The sequence below is a fragment of the Myotis yumanensis genome, unplaced genomic scaffold, assembly GCF_028538775.1.
Source record: "Myotis yumanensis isolate MYYU_CA2020_CCGP unplaced genomic scaffold, mMyoYum1.0.hap1 SCAF_2, whole genome shotgun sequence".
Classification (NCBI taxonomy): Eukaryota; Metazoa; Chordata; class Mammalia; order Chiroptera; family Vespertilionidae; genus Myotis; species Myotis yumanensis.
In genome coordinates, this window is record NW_027223753.1 from 11,074,154 (window position 1) to 11,093,408 (window position 19,255).

At 49.4% G+C, this 19,255-nt stretch overlaps 1 pseudogene; it reads right to left on the bottom strand.

Moving 5' to 3' along the window:
* Positions 1-3,420: 3,420 nt before the first annotated feature.
* Positions 3,421-17,911, bottom strand: LOC139001550 (glyceraldehyde-3-phosphate dehydrogenase-like; annotated as a pseudogene).
* Between the last annotated feature and the right edge of the window lie 1,344 nt (positions 17,912-19,255).

A 19,255-nucleotide genomic window follows, 5' to 3' on the forward strand; every position in this document is an offset into this window, starting at 1 on the left:
TCGGCATCTCCATTTCCTCGCATGTAAAGTGGGCACGACAATCAGCGTTCACATCTGGTGTCAACAGATGACGGGAGATAACACATCTCTCAGGCGCTTGGCATTGGCTGCCACACTTTTTGCCTTGTTCACAGCACGTGGAGGAAGGGAAGGCGCAGGTGCAGTGCCAACAGCAGGGACCTGCGTGTCTGCATGGGAGGGTCAGCTCCCTCCCAGGCCCGGAAGGGCCCTGAGCTTGGTAAAAACTCGGCTTTAATGTCACCGTTTTTGAAATCCTTACTTTTTGAACAAGGGACCCTGCATTTTCATTGTTCACTGGGCTCCGCAAATTAAATTATGTAGCCAGGGTGTGTGTGTGTGTGTGTGTGTGTGTGAGAGAGAGAGAGAGAGAGAGAGAGAGAGAGAGAGAGAGAGGGGAAGGATGCTGGGGTGCTCAATGAAGAGATGTTCTCTTCAATGAAGCGATGTTAGCTGATGGCAAAGACACCCTAGTCAATACCCACCCCTGAGCCAGTCCCACACCCCAACAAGCTGAGACTTCACTTCACAATAGCCCCTCTCAGCTCCAAAATCAACAACCAAAACAACCCCTCCTAGCCTTTGGGCTGTTACCCAAACACCCCCACACCTACAGGCCAAGGCCCAACACCCTTCCGGGCCAGGTGTGGGCTCCCTGCAGATTTTCCCAAGGACTCAACCAGCCCAGAGGCTGTTTGCTGGTCATTTCCATACACCAGGCACGCGATCTGATCCCTCCCTCCCCCAAGCGCTGCCCGTGCCACCCTGTGTGCATCCTAGATGAGCCTTTACCACCCCCTTCTCCCTGGGCCCGATGGTGAGCCCCCTGGGGCCAGCCTCCTCTCCGTGCCCCTAAGGCTGGGTGCAGGGCTTAGAACATAGTAGGTGCTCAATAAATGCTTGCTAAAGTCATGTATGCACGCCTTCCACACACATTTATTATCTAAAGGCAGAGATGGTCACAGACAGGTTAATATAAAATAAAGCAACTCAAGAAGTTTACAGACTGAGCAAGAATTTGAGTCTCACCAAGATTTGCACCCTTCCTACCTTAGGCCATGCCTTCTGCAGGCTGGGCTTCTCACCTTGGAAACTGACGCTTCCAGGTAGGTGCTCAATGACCCGCTCAAAACCGGACCTGCAGTGAGGGGGAGTGGAGGGGCCCTGACAGTGCGAGGCCGTGGGTGGGCAGCTCCCCTCCCTGCACCTCACTTCCCCTTGGCCAGGCAAACACCAGGGCTGTGCAAACCAATATGGTAGGCACTCATTTGAAATGTGGCTGGGACTTGAGGAACTGAATTTCAAATTTTATTCCTTTTTAATTAATTTTAAAAACTGATATACAAGTTAGTCATTGGAGAATTTTTAAGTACGTTTGGAACAACTTGGGTATGGGAAACTATTTTCTTCCCTTGTAAATTGGATAAAATATAAACACTGATCAAGTACTTCTAAGGAAAATTTAGATTTTGGACTAAGATGTTCTCCCAGTATAAAATACAGATTTCAAAGACTTAATATGAAAAAGGAATGTAAAATATCTCATTAATACTTATTATTTTGATTATATATTAAAATGGCACTATTTCAGATTTGTGGGGTTAAATAAAATATATTATTAAAATTAATTTCACCTCTTTCTCTCTTTTCTTTTTTTCTTCCCCATTTTTAATGTGGGTCCTGGAAAATGTAAAGTTACATTTGTGGCTCAATTCTACTTCTATTGCATGGCACTGGGTTATGGAATCTCTTCCTTTTTGTAATATCCTGACATTCTACAAATCTGCGTCCTTCTGATGCTGGCTAATTCTTTAATTCTCTGGGTTTCCTCATCTGGCATTACACCCTTCCTCATTCCATTCTTGTGTTGGCACCTTGATTTTCCAAAGGAAAATTACTTCACAAAGACTAATCTTTGCCCCCAGCTATAAGGGTGGACATATGACCAAGGCCTGGCCAATCAGAGGAGAGCACCCTTCCTTTGACCACAGTGGTTGATTCAGGCATGACACATGACCACCAGACAGAGCCAATGAGACCCCATTTGACTGAAAGATTGGAAATGAGTGAACTTTACCCTGGAGTTACTAAGGGATTCAGATGGAAGCCCAGACCTGCAAGCAGCCAGCTTGTCCCTGTGAGAGAACAGCCTGCCTGACAAGGAAGCCAACACAGAAAAACAGAATCAAGAGTGAAGAGAGTCCACGCCTTGTATCCGAAGCCAGGAACTACCCCTGGGCTTTTACATTAGAAAAAAAACCTTTCACCCAGCTGGGTGTAGCTCAACCTAGGAACCAAGATGTCACCGGTTCGATTCTCGGTCAGGACATATGCCCAGGTTGCCGGCTTGATCCCTAGTGGGGGGCGTGCAGGAGGCAGCCAATCAATGATTCTCTCTCATCATTGATGTTTCTATCTTCCTCTCCCTTCCTCTCTGAAATCAATAAAAATATATTTCTTAAAAAAAGAAAGAAAAAAAATCCTTTCAGTCTCAAGTTGGAATTCCGTCCCCTGAATCTTGACTAATACATGAACACATGGTTAGCCCTTAATCTCAGCTCAAGTGATCATGTTCAAACACCTCTGGGCTACCCTCAACCCTCTCATCTGTGAGAAACTGGCCCCTTCCCTCTCTGCCTTGAAACCCATTCTGTTTTTGTTTTCTGTTTGTTTGTTTGTTAATCCTCACCGAGGATATTTTCCCCCCCATTGATTTTTAGGGAGAGTGGAAGAGAGAGGGAAGGACAAAGAGACATATCGATGTGAGAGAAACACATTAACTGGTTGCCTCCTGCATGAGCTCTGACCAGGGCCCGAACCAGAGGAGAGCCTGCAAGCAAGGTTCATGTCCTTGACCAGAATCAAACCCAGGACCCTTTGGTCTGCAGGCGGATGCTCTATCCATTGAGCCAACCGGCTGGGGCATGAAACCCATCCTGCCTACTGTTCTCCCCAGGCTATTCTCGCATGGACACTCTCTCACCCTCCCATCAGCCAGAACAACTTCTCTCCTACATTTCCACACACCATTCCAACTGCTTGGAAAATCCCCTCCTTCTCACCCCTCCCCCTACTCTCCCCCTCTACATCATAGGACCTAGCAAACTCCTCATCTTTCAAGCCTCAACTACTCTTTTCTAAGTCACCAATAACCTCTGTGTTGCTCATTCAATGCTCACTTCTCTGTCCAGCTCCTACGTAGCTTCTTTTTTTGGGGGGGAGGGGGGTGCAGTGAACTTTATTGATGGTACAAGACAAGGTAGGGCTCCCTAAGCCCCTCCCCTTCTCCAGGGGGCCTGGGATGGACACTGTGGCCAGGAGATTCTCAGTGTGTTGGGGGATCGATCTGGGCAGCGGAGGGCCTCTCTTCCTCTCGCTGGGGCTGGTGGTCCAGGGGGGCTCTTACTCCTTAGAGGCCATGTGAACCATAAGGTCCACCACCCTGTTGCTGTAGCCGAATTCATTGTCAGACCAGGAAACGAGCTTGACAAAGTGGTCATTGAGGGCAATGCCAGCCCGAGCATCAAAGGTGGAGGAGTGGCTGTCACTGTTAAAGTTGCAGGAGACCACCTGGTCCTCATCTTGCCCAGGATGCCCTGGAGGGGGCCCTCTGTTGCCTGCTTCACTACCTTCGTGATGTCATCGTATTTGGCAGCTTTCTCCAGGCAGATCCACAACCGACACATTGGGGGTGGGGACACGGAAGGCCATGCCACTGAACTTCCCATTCAGCTCAGGGATGACCTTGCCCACAGGCAGTGCCAGTGGAAGCAGGGATGATGTTCTGGGCAGCCCCTCGGCCATCACACCACAGCTTCCCAGGGGGGCCATCCACGGTCTTCTGGGTGGCATTGATGGCATGGACTGTGGTCATGAGTCCCTCCACGATGCCAAAGTTGTCTTTGATGACTTGGCCAGGGGGACCAAGCAGTTGGTGATGCAGGAGGCATTGCTGACAATCTTGAGGGACTTGTCATACTTGTCATGGTTCAGACCCATCACAAACATAGGGGCATCTGCAGAAGGGGCAGAGATGATGACCTTCTCGGCTCCGCCCTTCAAGTGAGCCCCAGCCTTCTCCATGGTAGTGAAGACACCGGTGGGCTCCACAACATACTCAGCACCAACATCACCCCATTTGATGTTGGCGGGATTTCGCTCCTGGAAGATGGAGATGGACTTTCCACTGATGACAAGCTTCCCGTTCTCAGCCTTGACATGCCATGAGTAGAATCCTCTGAACTTGCCATGAGTAGAATCCTACTGGGACATGTAGACCATGTAGTTGAGGTCAATGAAGGGGTTGTTGATGGCAGCAATATCCACTTTGTCAAAGTTAAAAGCAGCCCTGGTGACCAGGTGCCCAATCAGCCAAACCCATTCACTCCGACCTTCACCGTTGTGTCTCAGGGTTGCAGCTGGCACTGCGCAGGAGGAGAGGCTGTCGGATGAACAGGAGGAGCAGAGATCCTCCTACATAACTTCTTGACAACGTTCCACACAATTGACTATTCCCACCTTCTTGAAAGGTTTCTCTTTGTTTCCATAATAACTTATTCTCTTCCTCCTGCCTCATTGACCACTCTTCTCAATCTCTTCATTCATTCATTCATTCATTCGTTCATTCATTTTTTCATGTTTTCCTGCAACAAATATTTACAAAGAGCCCACTGCTTGCTAACCCCTTTGCCAGGCAGTAGGCATTCAACAGAACAAAGCCCTGCCCATGGAGGTTACATTCTAGGGCAAGTCTTTGTTGATTCTCCGCTTCAGCTCAGCCTCTAAGTGTTGGCATGTGCTGAGGCTCCTCTTGTCTTTTCCGTCTTATCTGTCTCATGCTTTAAATGCCATCCATGGTCCATGAGTCCCAAATATCTATCCCTAGACAGGGCTGTTTCTCCTCAACTCCAGACGCATACATCCAACTGCCTGCTTGACTTAACCACTTGGATATCTGCAAGCTGTTTCCAGTTTAATATGTTGAAAACAGAAATATTTCTTCCACCCCCTTTAGCCTAAACCTGCTTCTCCGCCTGCCATTCTCCATCTCAGTGAATGGCACCACCAACCACCCAGTTGTGCAGGCGAAAACCCTGGGAGTCATCCTGATTCCTATCTTTTCTTCTCACCCCACAACCAGTCTATCAGCCGGTTCTGTCAGCTCTACCTCCAAAATGTACTCTTCAACTGTCCACTTTCTCTCTTTCCTCCTGTCACCCTAGTCCGGGCCAGCATCACCCATCCCTGGACTCCTAGAATGACCTTCTCCCTGGCTTCCTGGCTTCCATGCATGTCCATCACCACCATTATTCTTCGAGCCAGAGCGAGAGTGATCTTTTCCAAATGTAAAGCAGATCATGTCATTCCTCTCCTTAAAACCCTCCGGTAAACAGCGTGGGAAAAGATATTTGCAACATGTACAAAAGACAATGGATTAGTAACTGGAAAACAGAAACAACTCCCACTAATCGATTAGACAAAGACAGAAAAACGAACAAGAAGCATGAACAGACAATTCACAAGAGAAGAAACTCCAAGAGCCAATAAATACAAAATTACATGTCTAACCTCACTAGTAATCATGGAAATGCACATTAAAACGAGTTACCATTTTACACCCAAAACATTGTCAAATTTTTAAAAGGCTGACAATATCAACAGCTGGCAAGGACACAAAGAGATGGGAATGTTCAGACGCGACTCGTGGTCATATAAATGAGCAGGCCAGCGAGCCACCTGGCAACTGCTGATGTCGAAAATGAGCACACCTTCAACCATCAGCCCTCACTTCAGAATCAGCCGTAACAGTGAAAAACAACAACGGATACAACCTAAACATCTGTCAATAGGAGAGTGGACAGATAGAATATGATGTCTACATTCCTGTAATTCTACATAGCAGTTGAAAATAAATTAACTAAGTGAATTCAACATTTGTCACGCAGCGTCAAATGAAAAAAACGCAGTCTTAACAGACATGTGCACACTGCTTCCACGTATGCAAATTTAAAATTCCCACCTTAAAGAGAAAAATGCTTCCCTTTCCCCTCAGAGTAAAATGCTAATTTCTACCCTGGACCCCAAGGTCTATGTGATCTGGCTCTTGCCCGGCTCTCTACCGCCATCTCACACCATGCCAGCCTCCTCAGGCGTTCCTCAAGCACCAGCGGGCACCCCCACCTCAGGGCCTTTCTATTAACTGTTCCCTCTGCCGGCACTTCCTGCAAAGCAGGCTCCCAGCACCTCCAGATGTTCTGTGTGTTGACTTATTTGCTTGCTTATTTCTTTGTCTCTCCCCACTGGACTCTAAGCCAGTGATGGAGAACCTTTTGAGCTCAGCGTGTCAGCATTTTGAAAAACCCTAACTTAACTCTGGTGCCATGTCACATATAGAAATTTTTTGATATTTGCAACCATAGTGAAACAAAGACTTATATTTTTGATATTTATTTTATATATTTAAATGCCATTTAACAAAGAAAAATCAACCCAAAAAATGAGTTCGCGTGTCACCTCTGACACGCGTGTCATAGGTTCGCCATCACTGCTCTAAGCTCCAGGAGAGAAGAAACCTTGCCTTTCTTGTTGAGTGGTATGTCAGCGATAGAAAGCATTTCATAAGCGCTCAATGAATGCTTCTTGAGTGAGTGAATGGGACTTCCTCCAGGAAGCCTTTCCTGAATGTCTAGACTCAGAGACATTCCTGAGCTCTGTATTCCTACAGCCCCCTGGCTCGGCTCTCTCAGCGGTTATCCCACTGTGCGTCAGGAACTCCTGATCTGGGGTTCTTGAAGGGATGGCAAGGGGCTCCATAAACATCCTAAAAGTGTAGGCCGAATTTCACGCGCCTACTACATTTCCTAGGGAGTTTTCACCATATTCTTAAAGGGCTCTACGCCACAAACACACACAACACTTTCCTAACACTGCTGTTGCAGTTGGGTTATAATTTGACCAGGTCCTCCACACCAGCGGTCGCCAACCAGCGGTCCGGGGACCACTGGTGCTCTGTGAGGTCCGAAAGGTTGGTGACCGCTGCGTCCACACTGCGGGCTGCTTGAGGGCAAGCCGGGCACTGTTTTCCAAAATGCCAGTGCGGTGCCTGGCGTGTCATAGGCGAATCTCAGTGACATCTGGAATGAATAAGTGAATAAATGCAGGTTGTGGAGCCTGGGGACCAGGCTCACTTTCACACTCAGACCCCTTGGTGGCTCATCAGAACTAGAACAGACTGGAACAGACAGGGAACCGAAAGCTGGCCTCAGAGCCAGGACGGCTAAGCTCCCAGAGGGGCAGGGCCCCGGACAGGGCTCTCCTCTTGCTCACCCTGAGCCCAGAGATGCTGATCCGTTACCGGTTTTTCACCCTGGATGCTGGCTGCGCCCTCCTCTCCCTCCGCCTCGCCCCGGAAGGTGAGGTGGCTTTGGTACCGGAGGTGTATCAGCTGAGATCGATGCAATCGCCAGGCTCAGGCAGCCCCATGGAAACCCCACAACAAGGCACCAAAACAGAGACCAAACCCTTTCTGGGAAAGTCAAGGTTGGAGAAGGGGTGCCTCCTCACCGGTGAGTTAGGAATCTAGAAATTCCGGCGGGGCCAACTGGGCCAGGGGTGTGGGACACTCGGCCTCATTCCATAGAAAGAAGAAACCCCGAGCTCCGGGATCCAGCCCATGGGCCATGTGGCCAGAGTCTGTCTCAAGGCCCCTGGCACACCCACAGGGGCACGTGCTTCCCTGAGAAGTTCATGAATGAAGTTCAAACAGGCTGAGCCCTCAGCTATCATGAGGAATATTTAATAATCCTGTCAGCTACCATTGGACATAATCTACATTTCTACAGATTTAATCCTCACAATACACCTAGGAACCCCATTGGACAGAAGAAGAAACTGAGGCAGGAAAGGCCAAGGACCTTCACTAGGCCCTTCAGCCAGCAAGGGGCAGGGCTGAGATTCAAACCGGTCACCTGATTCCTATGACCTTAACCTCCACGCTGGAGCTGCCGAGTATGGAGCCCAAACTTGGTCACACGGGGCTACCCCTCATTATATTCAGGCCTCCTAGCCTGGCAGGGGAATCACCAGCACTTTCTCCATTTTAAAGATGAGTAAACAGAGAGTCAGAGAGGCTAAGTAATCTGCCCAAGGTCACACAGCAAGGCAAGCAATGGCAGAGACCCACGCCCATCTGACACCAACATGTTGGCTCTTAACCCCTGCCTGGAACTGTTTTCCATAAGAGGGCTGGGCTGGTGTGGCCACTCTCCCCTCCCCACCCCTTCCCATTCCAAGTCCAGAGTGTAATGAAGTCATTTTCTAGGCTGAATTTCCAAGACACAAAGCAGCATTTAAATCAATGACAAGTAAAAAGTCTGTGCTTGATAAATAAATGTATGAATGAGTAAATGAATGAATGAATGAGTGAATTAGTGAATGAATGAACTACTGAATGCATAATGAATGGATGAATGAATTTCTCCCAACTACAGTCTCTCTTCTCAGAGGAGAGAGTCTGCGATTCCCTGAGAGAGTCAGACCCAGGCGCCCACCACACATTCTCCTGTGGCCGGAGAACCCTCCACATTAGGTACAGGAGACGGGCTCACGTGTGTTCCTGGAGGACTAGCCTTGTCCACAGAGCACGTTGTACACATGTTCTCATGATTTCTCCCCACAGGCACCGTGAGAGGCGTGCTGCTCTCCCACTGCACATGAAGAGCCTGCAGTGCAGAGAGGGCACGTCCTGTTGTCACACAGGAACAAGTGACAGAGTGGGGGTCACAGTAGACCCCTCACCCCTTCTCCTCCAGCCTGTCCCTGCATATAAGGTCCGAGACAGAATTACAGGATTGCCAAGGTTTGTCCAAACTACAGGCCAACAGGTCAGTGAGCAGCACCCATTTAGCGCAGCGGTTCTCAACCTGTGGGTCGCGACCCCTTTGGGGGTCGAACGACCCTTTCACAGGGGTCGCCTAAGACCATCGGAAAACACATGTATAATTACATATTGTGTTTGTGATTAATCACTATGCTTTAATTATGTTCAATTTGTAACAATGAAATTGGGGGTCACCACAACATGAGGAACTGTATTAAAGGGTCGCGGCATTAGGAAGGTTGAGAACCGCTGATTTAGAGGGAAATGGATTGGAGGCAAAGACATTCCAGGGGCTGTGTCCAGAGTCCCAGTCAGGCGGCCCGACCAGGCCAGGAGACTTCAGAGAGCTGCACGGAGGGCCCCCCGGTGGGGTCAGGCCAGAGACCAGGCAGAATCAGGGGCGTCACCCAGCGCTGGCAAAACAGGCAGAAGCCCAGCCAGAGGCAGCCCCGGGAACCTGGGGCGGTGGGGGGTGGAGGGGGGGGAGAATCAGCAATGGCCCCCCCTGCCCTCCTGCTCACCCCTCCTGGTGGGCACAGGATCCTCCCTGGGGCCGCCAGATGCCAGATAATGGGCTGGGAGGGCAGCACCTCTCTGTGTATGGGCACGGAGCAGTGTTGCCCGGCCCAGCCAGGCCCTCAGCAGACAGCCAAGCACAATGGCTCTCTCAGGCAGGCAGACAATTCAGCCCTTTCAGGCCGAGGGCAGCCGCGCTGGCATCCCCTGCCCCTCTGTTTCTCTCTGGCTCCTGTAAGTGAATCACTCGAATTAATGACCCTGGGAACAATGAATGGGGAGCAGGTTTGAGTTCTCCTTGAGCAAACAGAAAGCTGGATCCCAGGCACACCGAGGCCATTGCCGCCGCTGAAGGTCTATCGTGGGTGCTCCAGGGTCACAGAGCCACCCAACAGAGTGCCACGGAATTGCCACTAACTGTGACCATCGGAACCACGGAGGGTTAGGTTCATAGCGTCACGATTGTTCGAGAGCGACGACTGTTCTAGTCACAGAGCCGCAGAAAGCCAGTGTCCCAGAACCACGAATCCCAGGGCTAGAACCACCAGCTCAGGGAATGACAGACCATCAACCCATCAGTTGGCAGAACCCAGCTCTTCAGAGAGGGGGAAGGCCTCAAAGACCATCCTGTCTAAGGCTTCATTTTGCAGGTAGGGAAACAGCTGCTCAAGGTCACAGAGCGAGGGCTCAGACTTAGACCTCGCCACTCTACATCCACGCTCCACTTCCAGGGAACGTGAGCAAGAGCCCACTGTGGCTGCCTGAGCTCCTGGACACTTGGCCCAGGGGCCTGTCCCTCGGGATTGGTCTGGCCCCACTCTGAGGGATCGTCTGACGCTGCCAGGCCACCTGTGGTCAAGCCCTTCCGTTGTGTCAACATCTGAGGCTTTGTGAGCGCTCATGTCAGGATGATGTCGCTGGCAAGTCTGGGCAGGCTTGGATTCTTTTAGCCCATCCCTCGGTCCCCTGCCTAATAAGGGAGAATAGTGCACCCTCATGACTTTTACCTGGGAGTGTGCCCACTGGTGAGCACACGAGGGAGAGAGCCGGTCCTCCTGGGTTTCAGCCTGGGGTGCCCATTGCCTCATCAGGGTCACTTCAGTTCGTGGCCACACAAGGAAACCCAACCTCCCAAGAGCCTATCACATGCAGGGCTCAGAGAAGCTACTAAGAAGGACCTTCGAGGCCCTATAGTCCACCCAGAGCCACATGTGTATGTGATTATAAGTCAAGGCCGAGTGTGGTGGCAGCAAATTCAGAAGAGACAGGAATTAAAGGCTTCATGAAAGAGGGGTAGCATTGAAGCCATTACAGAACTCTTCTTCTTCTTCTTCTTCTTCTTTAAAATGTATTTTTATTGATTTTAGTGAGGAAGAGAAAGGGAAAGAGACAGAAACATCAATGATGGGAGAGAATCATTGATTGGCTGCCTCCTGCACATCCCCACTGGGGATCAAGCATGTACCCTGACCTGGAATCAAACCATGACCTCTTGGTTGATAGGTCAATGCTCAACCACTGAGCTGCACCGGTCAGGTTAGAGAGCTTTTCTTTACATAATCCCTGACTTCTGCTCCTGGCTGTGTTGGAGTAACAAAAAACTAGACTTACCTTCTCACCCTAAAAACCTAGAAAACTGAACAAAATACAAAAAACAATGGTTTTCAAACAATGAAAATCAGGCATGACAGCATATGATCCCTGAGAGAAGAGAAACAAATGAGGAGAGCCCCTGATTACCTTGTTTTTCTGCCTGGAGTCAATTCCAGATCATGGTTCAGGGAGAGGAATCCCAAGTATACATTAATTTTGCTGAATTAAAATTTTGGAGATAGGAGTTGAAGGATGCAGCTCGAAGTTGTGTGTCAAAGTTCCAGATAGAAGGAAGCTGCACAGTAAAAGAGATCCAGAAATTTGCATGTGACCTTCCAAAGGTGTCGCTGAGCACTAGGGTGAAATCCCATGAGACCGGGCCAAGAGCAGCTGACAAGTGGCAAGCTGAACATTTCCCAAAGCTCACACGCGACAGGAAACAGTTGAATTATGACCTGCCAGAGTGGTGAGAAGTCATTGAAAACCTAGAACCTTCAAGGGAGACTTTGTAGAAGTCATGCCTTAGCTGTAAGCTAAGCTACCCCTCGAGTGAGGGCTAGTCCAGACCAGCCATAGCAAAGCTTTAAAATAGGCTTCAAAGGCATGAAGCTGATCTGCAAGCAGCCCAGCCGCCTGTTACAACAAAGCCCGACTTCTTCATAGGAAGACGACAAAATTGAAACACTCAACTACATAACATCCATGATGTCCAGCATTGAGTCAGAAAATACTATCTGTGCCAAGAGGCAGGAAAAGGTGACTCACAGTCAAAAGAAAAAAATCAATCAAGAAATGAACCCAGAAATGACAGAGATAATGAAACTAGCATATAAAAATATTCTATGTTGAAGTATGTAATATATATATATACATATGAGCATAATGAGAAGAAAAAATAGAAGACATTTAAAAAATCAAGTGGAACTTTTAGAGGTGAAAAATATAATATCTAAAATGAAAAAATTTATTGGATGAGGTTAACAGCAGATTAGACACTGCAGAAGAAAAGTAACTGACCCTGAAGGTGTAGCAATATAACTAACAAAGATGAAGCACAGGAAGAAACCAGACTGGGGTTGGGGGGAAATGAACAGAGCTTAGTGTGATAAGACACCAAATGGTCTAACATATGTGTAATTGAAGGACAGGAGAGAGAAAGAAAAAAATAACAGGAAATATTTTTGAAGAAATAATGGCTGCAAATTTTCTAAATTTGATTTAAAAAAAATAAAATAAACCCACAGAATCTCAATAAACCCCAAGCAGGATAAACATAAAAACCCTACACCAAGACACATCATCATCAAATTGCTGAAAGCCAAAGATAGTAAGAAAATCTTAAAAGCAAACAGAGAAAAAAGATTGTTACATACAGAGGAGCAACGATGAGAATGAAAAGGCTTCCCATCATAAATCATGCACGCCAGGAGACAATGGATCCTCTCTAAAGCACTGGAAGGAAAAACCACCAACCCAAAATTCTAGGTTTCCAGCAACAATACCCTTCAAACAATGAAGGAGAAATAAAAACTTTCTCTTTAGAACAAACACCAAGAGAATTTGTCACCATCAGACCTGCACTTCAAGAAATAATAAAGGGAGTTTTTCAGGTGAAAGAAAAATTATAGTGAGTGGAAACTTGAATCTACATAAAGGAATCAACCGTGAATAAATATAAAGGCATTTTCCCCTCGTTTGTCAACTTTTTTAAAAGATAAGCAAAAATAACAGTGTCTGCTGGAGCTTACAATGTATGTAAATGCAAAATATAAGACTGCAATAGCACATAAAGGACAGAATGGGGAATGGAAATGTTATTATAAGTTTCTTATATTATCTGTTATAGTGATTTGTAGTGTGTCCACTCAGCTAAGCGGGAACTGCGTTTCCCAGAATTCCTTTCCCCGTATAGTTCCAAGTTAACATGGGTCACAGAGACATTTTGTGCAACATCTGGACGCAGTAGCGACTTGCTTTTTTGGTTTTTGTCTGTTGTTTCCTGTTTTCTGATCGCTCCAAGAGTGACGCCAGGTGCAGCCCACACTCTGTCGCTTAACTGCTGGGTCATCTTGTCATCCTGAGGCAGCAGCTGGGCCCACAGCTCCTGCTGTGTTGGTTTCTCCATCCCTGGCCCAGGTGTGTGTTAGCTTCATGATGAAGAGCCCTGGTTTTTCCTATCGGTCATTCGCATTGAAGTTACTGTCTTGGAAGACGTGAGAGGTGACCTTGGGGTGCTGGTTTGTTTCTGCCCTTCCCTCACTATAAATCCATCTCTTCTTCCCAGGATCCTTCCTTTCACTGTCAGAAAAGAGCCGGGGAGTTGTATAAGGTTCAATTCTTACAACAAATCTATTTCATATATCACCCCCAGTGGTTCTGCTTCTTTGATTGAACCCTAGTAAATATGAAAAGTGACGTAATATTATGTAAATACTATGTGATAAGTTAAAGATGCATATAATTAACCCTAAACTGACCACTAAAAAATAAAAATAAAAGAGTGAAAAGAAAATGAAATCATAATACAAAAAAAGCCAGACAAAGGGAAATGAAGGAACAAAAAAGAGATGGGACAAATAGAAAGCAAGTAGCAAGATAGTAGATTTAAGTCCAACCATATCAGTAATCACACTAAATGCTAATCTTCCTCAAAACACCAACTTAAAGGCAGAGATTGTCAGATCTGATATGAAAAAGCAAGACCCAATGACATGCTGGCCTACAAGAAAGCCACTTTAAATGTAAAGAAACAGGAAAAAGTAAAAAAGCTGGGAAAATATAGAGTAGTAAAATACTAATCATAAAGTCGGAGTGGCTAATTAATAGCAGACCAAGTAGACTTCAGAACAAGGGATATTATGAGAGATTAAGAAGGATATTTATTAATGAGAAAGGGATCAATTCATTGAGAGGATGTAGCACTCCTAAATATGTATGCCCTAGTAACAGAGCTTCAAAATACATGAAGCAAAAACGGACACACCTGAAGGGAGACCGAGACAAATCCACAGTAGAGTTGTAAATTGCATCACTCCCATAATTGATAGAACGAGTAGACAGAAAGCCATCAAGGATATAGAGAACTTGAACAACACTGTCAACTACGTTGTCCTAACTGACATTTATAGAATACTCCACCTAGCAACAGAGCACACACTATTTTCAAGGGCACACCAAATGCTCGGCCATAAACATGCCTCAATACATTCAAAAAGATTGAAATCACTACACTGATTCTGGAGAGAGAAAAGATGATAAGGCATGCACAGGTGTGTGTGTTTTTTTGTTTTTGTTTTTTTTAGCTAAAACATAGGTAGAGAAGAGAAACGTTCTATAGAATGCAAACGAGTCATCTTTAGCTGCTTGCAAGTGACAGCAATGTGTCTGAAAACCTAGACAGGTATGTCTTAAAACCCAACTCTTTTCAAAGTAGGACATGAACCAAAAGAGACTTCCAGGCCAGTACAGCACGATGTTGAAGGCTTGGGTGAGTTTTCAAAGGGAAGGTGCTGGTAATAGTGGCTGAAGTCAAGAAACAGGCCGATCTATAGCAAGTTCCCAAGTTCCTACCCGCCCGCTGGGTGTCCCACAGGCCCATGTGTCTAAAACCAAGCCAACCGCATACCCCCAGGCCCCAGAGCACACGTCTTTCTCCCTCCTTCTCAGAACTGCTATTTCTCCTGAATGGTCCATCTTGGTGAGCAGCACCATTCAGAAACTCACTCCTGCTTCTCCTTAATTGGTCACCGAGTCCTACTGAGTCTTTCTCTCTCATTGATCTCTGGAACCCATCTTATTTCCCCTCCCGCGCTCACTGCCAAGTCCAAGCCCTTCTCTCATTCATCACCTTGCTCTCTACGGCCCCTCACTCGCCCCAGGCCTTCTGCCTCCTTCTGTACTAAGCCCTGCTTGCTAATGGGGTCTCAACCTTCTTGTTTTTCATGTTTTAAAAAATCACACAATAATATACATATTTTTCATCAGAAAATATCTAATACAGGTAAGCAACACCCAAAATATATTTCTTGTTTTAAATGGTTATTTATTGACTAGAGAAAGAGAGGAAGAGAAAAGGGAAGGAGGACAGGAGGGAGGAAAAACATGGGTTGTTGTTCCACTTACTTACATTCATTGGTTGCTTCTTATATGTGCCCTGATCGGGATCCAACCCACAACCTTGGCGTATCGCGACAACGCTCTAACCAACTGAGCTACCCAGCCAGGGCCCAAAATATATTACTTAATAAATAGAAGTAAAAGCAATTCATTGTAACTTCTCACCAGCCCCCACCACCCAGTGATAACCACTGTCAATGTTTTAGGCTCCTTTTTAAACATTCACTTATATTCTTTGTAAAAGGGATTGTTGCTTAGCTTCCCCCTCAACTTCATCTACCACCTCCCCTCTCCCCAGCAAGCCACACCAAACCACATCTCTCCCTTGAACACCCATATTCTCCCTTCCACGCCTTCGCACAAGCTGTTCCCACTGCCAGAGGTTCCAGACACTCCACCCTTTTCCCCTCCTGGCTAATATGTACCTGTGCCCGGAGATCCACATCAAGTGACACCTCTGCCAGGAAGCCTTCCTGGGCACACACACCCTCCCGAGCCCATCCCATCCCATCCCATCCAGCCTGGGCGCCCCTCCTCTCCGTTCCCATAGCGCCCGGTGCTTGCCTGCACAACATTGACCACGTGACTCTGTTATTGCCTGCTTATCCTGCTGTGACCTCCTCACGGTTGGCATTGACCTTCAGGTTTGCAGCCCAGACCATTTACATAGTTGTCTCTTAGTCAATGGTGAAAGAATAAACAAACAGCAGCGAATGGGTATATCACACCTTCCGGGCTCTGGTTGAAGACCTTTGCATAAGTGAGCACATTTAACACAACACATTTAACACAACCCCGTGCCCAAAGGCAGGTGCTTCCCAGGTCTCCATTTCACAGATGAGAAAACAGAGGCTCAGAGAAGTCAACTTCTGCTGGATCGCATAACTAATCATTGTCTGAGCCAGGATTGGAACCCAAGCACATCAGCCACAGAATCCATGCTGTCAATCACTGTGTGAATCCCCCAGGGAAAGAATGAAAAAGTGAAGGAACCGACGAATAAACAGTTAAACAAAGGGAAGAGTACATCAGCGTCCAGTGGCCTGGCACCATGGCACCGTGCCCAGCCTGCTCCCAGACACCAAGCAACTGCTCTATCTGTAAGATGCCTTTGTCATTGTCCACCTTTAAAAACTTTAAAAGTCTTTCGTTGGTGCTTAAGAAGGTGCCAAAAGCTTGGCTCCTTCCTCCTCACCTTTTTACTGGCACCGACCAAACCGTCCCATCTCCAGTGCTTTCTCCGTAACAGCGTGCAGGTAATGGGCATCAGCATAGGACGGTAGAGGGTCAGAGCCGGAAGGTACACTTACACACACTCAGAGATCGTGCCGTGCAACCCTCCATTTTGCAGATGGGAAAACTGAGGCCCAGAGAGGCAAAGTGTCTTGTCCAAGGGCACACAGCAGGCAGGTTAGTGGCAGAGTTGAGAGGGAGCCTCGCCTTCCGGCTCCCAGTCTGTGTCTCTTCACTAACCCCCCTCTGTTCTTCCTTGCTTTAGCCTTGCCAATCAAAAGGCACCTGGGGCAAAAGCACACAGACGGGTTGAATGATTTCTCAAATGCAGACACTACCCCAAATCTGCCTCAGTGTTGATTCAAAAGGTCTTGGAGATAAGGAAGGAGAGACATTCACAGTGGAAGCCCTGCGACTCCTCCAGACGGAGAAGTAACTGACACCATCGCTGATGACTCACCATGTGCCAGACGCTTCCTTGCATGGATCCACTTAATCTTCCCAACCGATAATTATCCCCATTTTACAGATGAGCAAATTGAGTCTCTGAGGGGCAAAGAGAGTAACCAACTCATCCAGTTGTCCTAGAACCATCCCTGTTTTAAACCTGAAAGTCCTGTGTCTCAGGAACCCTTCCGTCCCAGACAAACCAGGGAAGTCGGTCACCCTGGAGGTAAGCGACCTACCCAGGGGATTGGGTCCCCGAGATCCCGGCCACCGCCCCTGCCTTTTCTCCCACACTGTGCTGCCCCTCCGGGTAAAGAGGTGAACTCGAGAGGCAGGTCAGCCCCGGGCCACTCCTGGGTGCCATGCCAGGGAAGGACAAACAGAGGCTGGTCTATTCTCTCCTTGTCCCGGGAGGCGTCTGTTTACCATGATAACGGCCCTGTTATCTCAGCCAGGTCTCTGGCTCCTTGCCAGGCCGTGCAGGGCTTAAGCTCTGAGGCTCTGACAAAACCAGTCTCCCGGGGACCCTGGCTCCCTCCCATCCTCGTCTGACAGCCTGACCCGGGGAGCAGGGGAGACGTGTGGGAGCCGCAGGGCAAAGCTGTCCTGCCCTGGGACTCCACTGGGAGACCAGCCCCCTCGCTGGGCCCCTGGATTTCCATGTAGACAGCCCAACGCTCCACCTCCCCACCTCCCAGGAAAGAGCGCTCCCTCGAGGAGGGCACGCAGCGTGTGGGTGACGCAGCATCTGGAGGCCGGGCTGTGACCCCGCTCTCCCTGCCCCCCACGCCTGGGTGCTTTTCCCGCACGAGGCTGTAAAACGGTGACACAGAGACAGACGATGTCCTCGGTGCGTGTCTGGGTGACTGGTCGCTGCAGCGCACCTGCCCGCACACTCCCGCACCTTCCTCCACGCGATGACTCCGCATCTTGGACCCTAGCATCCTCCTGCCCGACCCTGGGCTGGGCGAGGCCGGCGCTGGAGCCCCCGGAGGCCTGTGCGTTGGCAGCCACGGTGCTCACGGTCCGGGTGGTAACAGACACTTGCCGGGGTCGCCCTGCGCTCGGCTCCGAGGGGACAGGCAGGGAGCTGGGCCCCAGCACTGACATGTTCGATGAACTGCAGGTCGCCTTCAGCTCTGTCTCAATCAGGGGGGTCCTGAAGGCAAGGCCCCCTTCAAAGACTCCAGCAGGTGCTGCCCCGCCCACCCGCCGCCACAACCGAAGGTCCATTGACCTGACCTGTCACCTCGCCACACGAAGTGGGGTCCCTGGGTCGCAGCAGCAGGATCCCCGAGGGTTTGCTGGAAATCAGAGCCTCAGGCCCCGCTCCCGAGCCCTGGCTCTGAGTGAAGGCTCGCTAACCAACAGATAGCACGTTCACGCGCGTGTTTGAACCTGGCCGCACACCTTCCCATGCCGCTGTGGCCACCCGCTCCCACGGATGAAGCTGGGGCTCAGGAAGGGGAGCACCAGGACATGGGAGGGGTGGGACTCCACGCCAGATCCCATTCCCTCCAAAGGCGTGGAAATTAGAGCTGGTATTCCACGGGGTTGGGGGCGGGGGGGGGCGGGACTGGATGCACTGAGGGCGCCACATGCAGAGCCCGGCCCGCATCACCGCAGGGAGCCTTCCTGACCCCCAGGGAGCAGGTTGACATTCTCACTTTACAGGTGAGCAGACAGGGGGGCGGGGGAGGGACGTGGCCAAGGTCCACAGCGAGGAAGCAGCAGACATGGCATCGACTCAGCTCCGTGTGCACCACACCAAAGCCAGGTCCGTTCCTGGCGGCGGCAGGCCCGGCCGCCCAGGCGCACTGGGTCACGGCCCCGGCTCCCGCCTGTCCTCTCCGCCTGGAGAGCGTGTGGCCTTGGGTCGCAGTCTGCACTGCCTTCCCGCTCCCAGCCCTGAGCTCTCGGGTAATCATTCTCCAGCTCTGACCGAAGCACACACACATGCCAGCGGATGGCAATCAGCGTGTGATGTGTGATGTGTGATGTCACCCCCCAGCTATTTCCGTCATTTCATCATTTCGCAGGTGCCAGCGTTCCTGAGACGGCTTCCTGGATTCCTCAGGCCTCGCAGGTCCCTCTCTGTCGGATCCCAGGCGTGAAGCCTGTAGCCGCTGGATCGAGGGCAGATGCGACGCCCTGGCCATGAATAGAAGAGTCGGACCAGAGAGTCCCATTCCGGGACTTCCTTGTTCCTCCTGGCTGGGAGATCTTAGCAGATGACACACTCTCTGAGCCTCAGCTTCTCCATCTCTGAAATGGGTGGGTGATAACCCGGCCTCCCAGGGCGGCTGTGAGAAGCATTAGGGGTGAGGGAAATGGCGGGGTGTCGCCACAGTTCTCACTGCTCAGCATCAAAACACAGCTCGGGCTGCCTGATGGGCTGTCCGGTGAGAGTGGGCAGCGCACGGGCATCGGAGACATGGACGGCTCGCGTGGGGA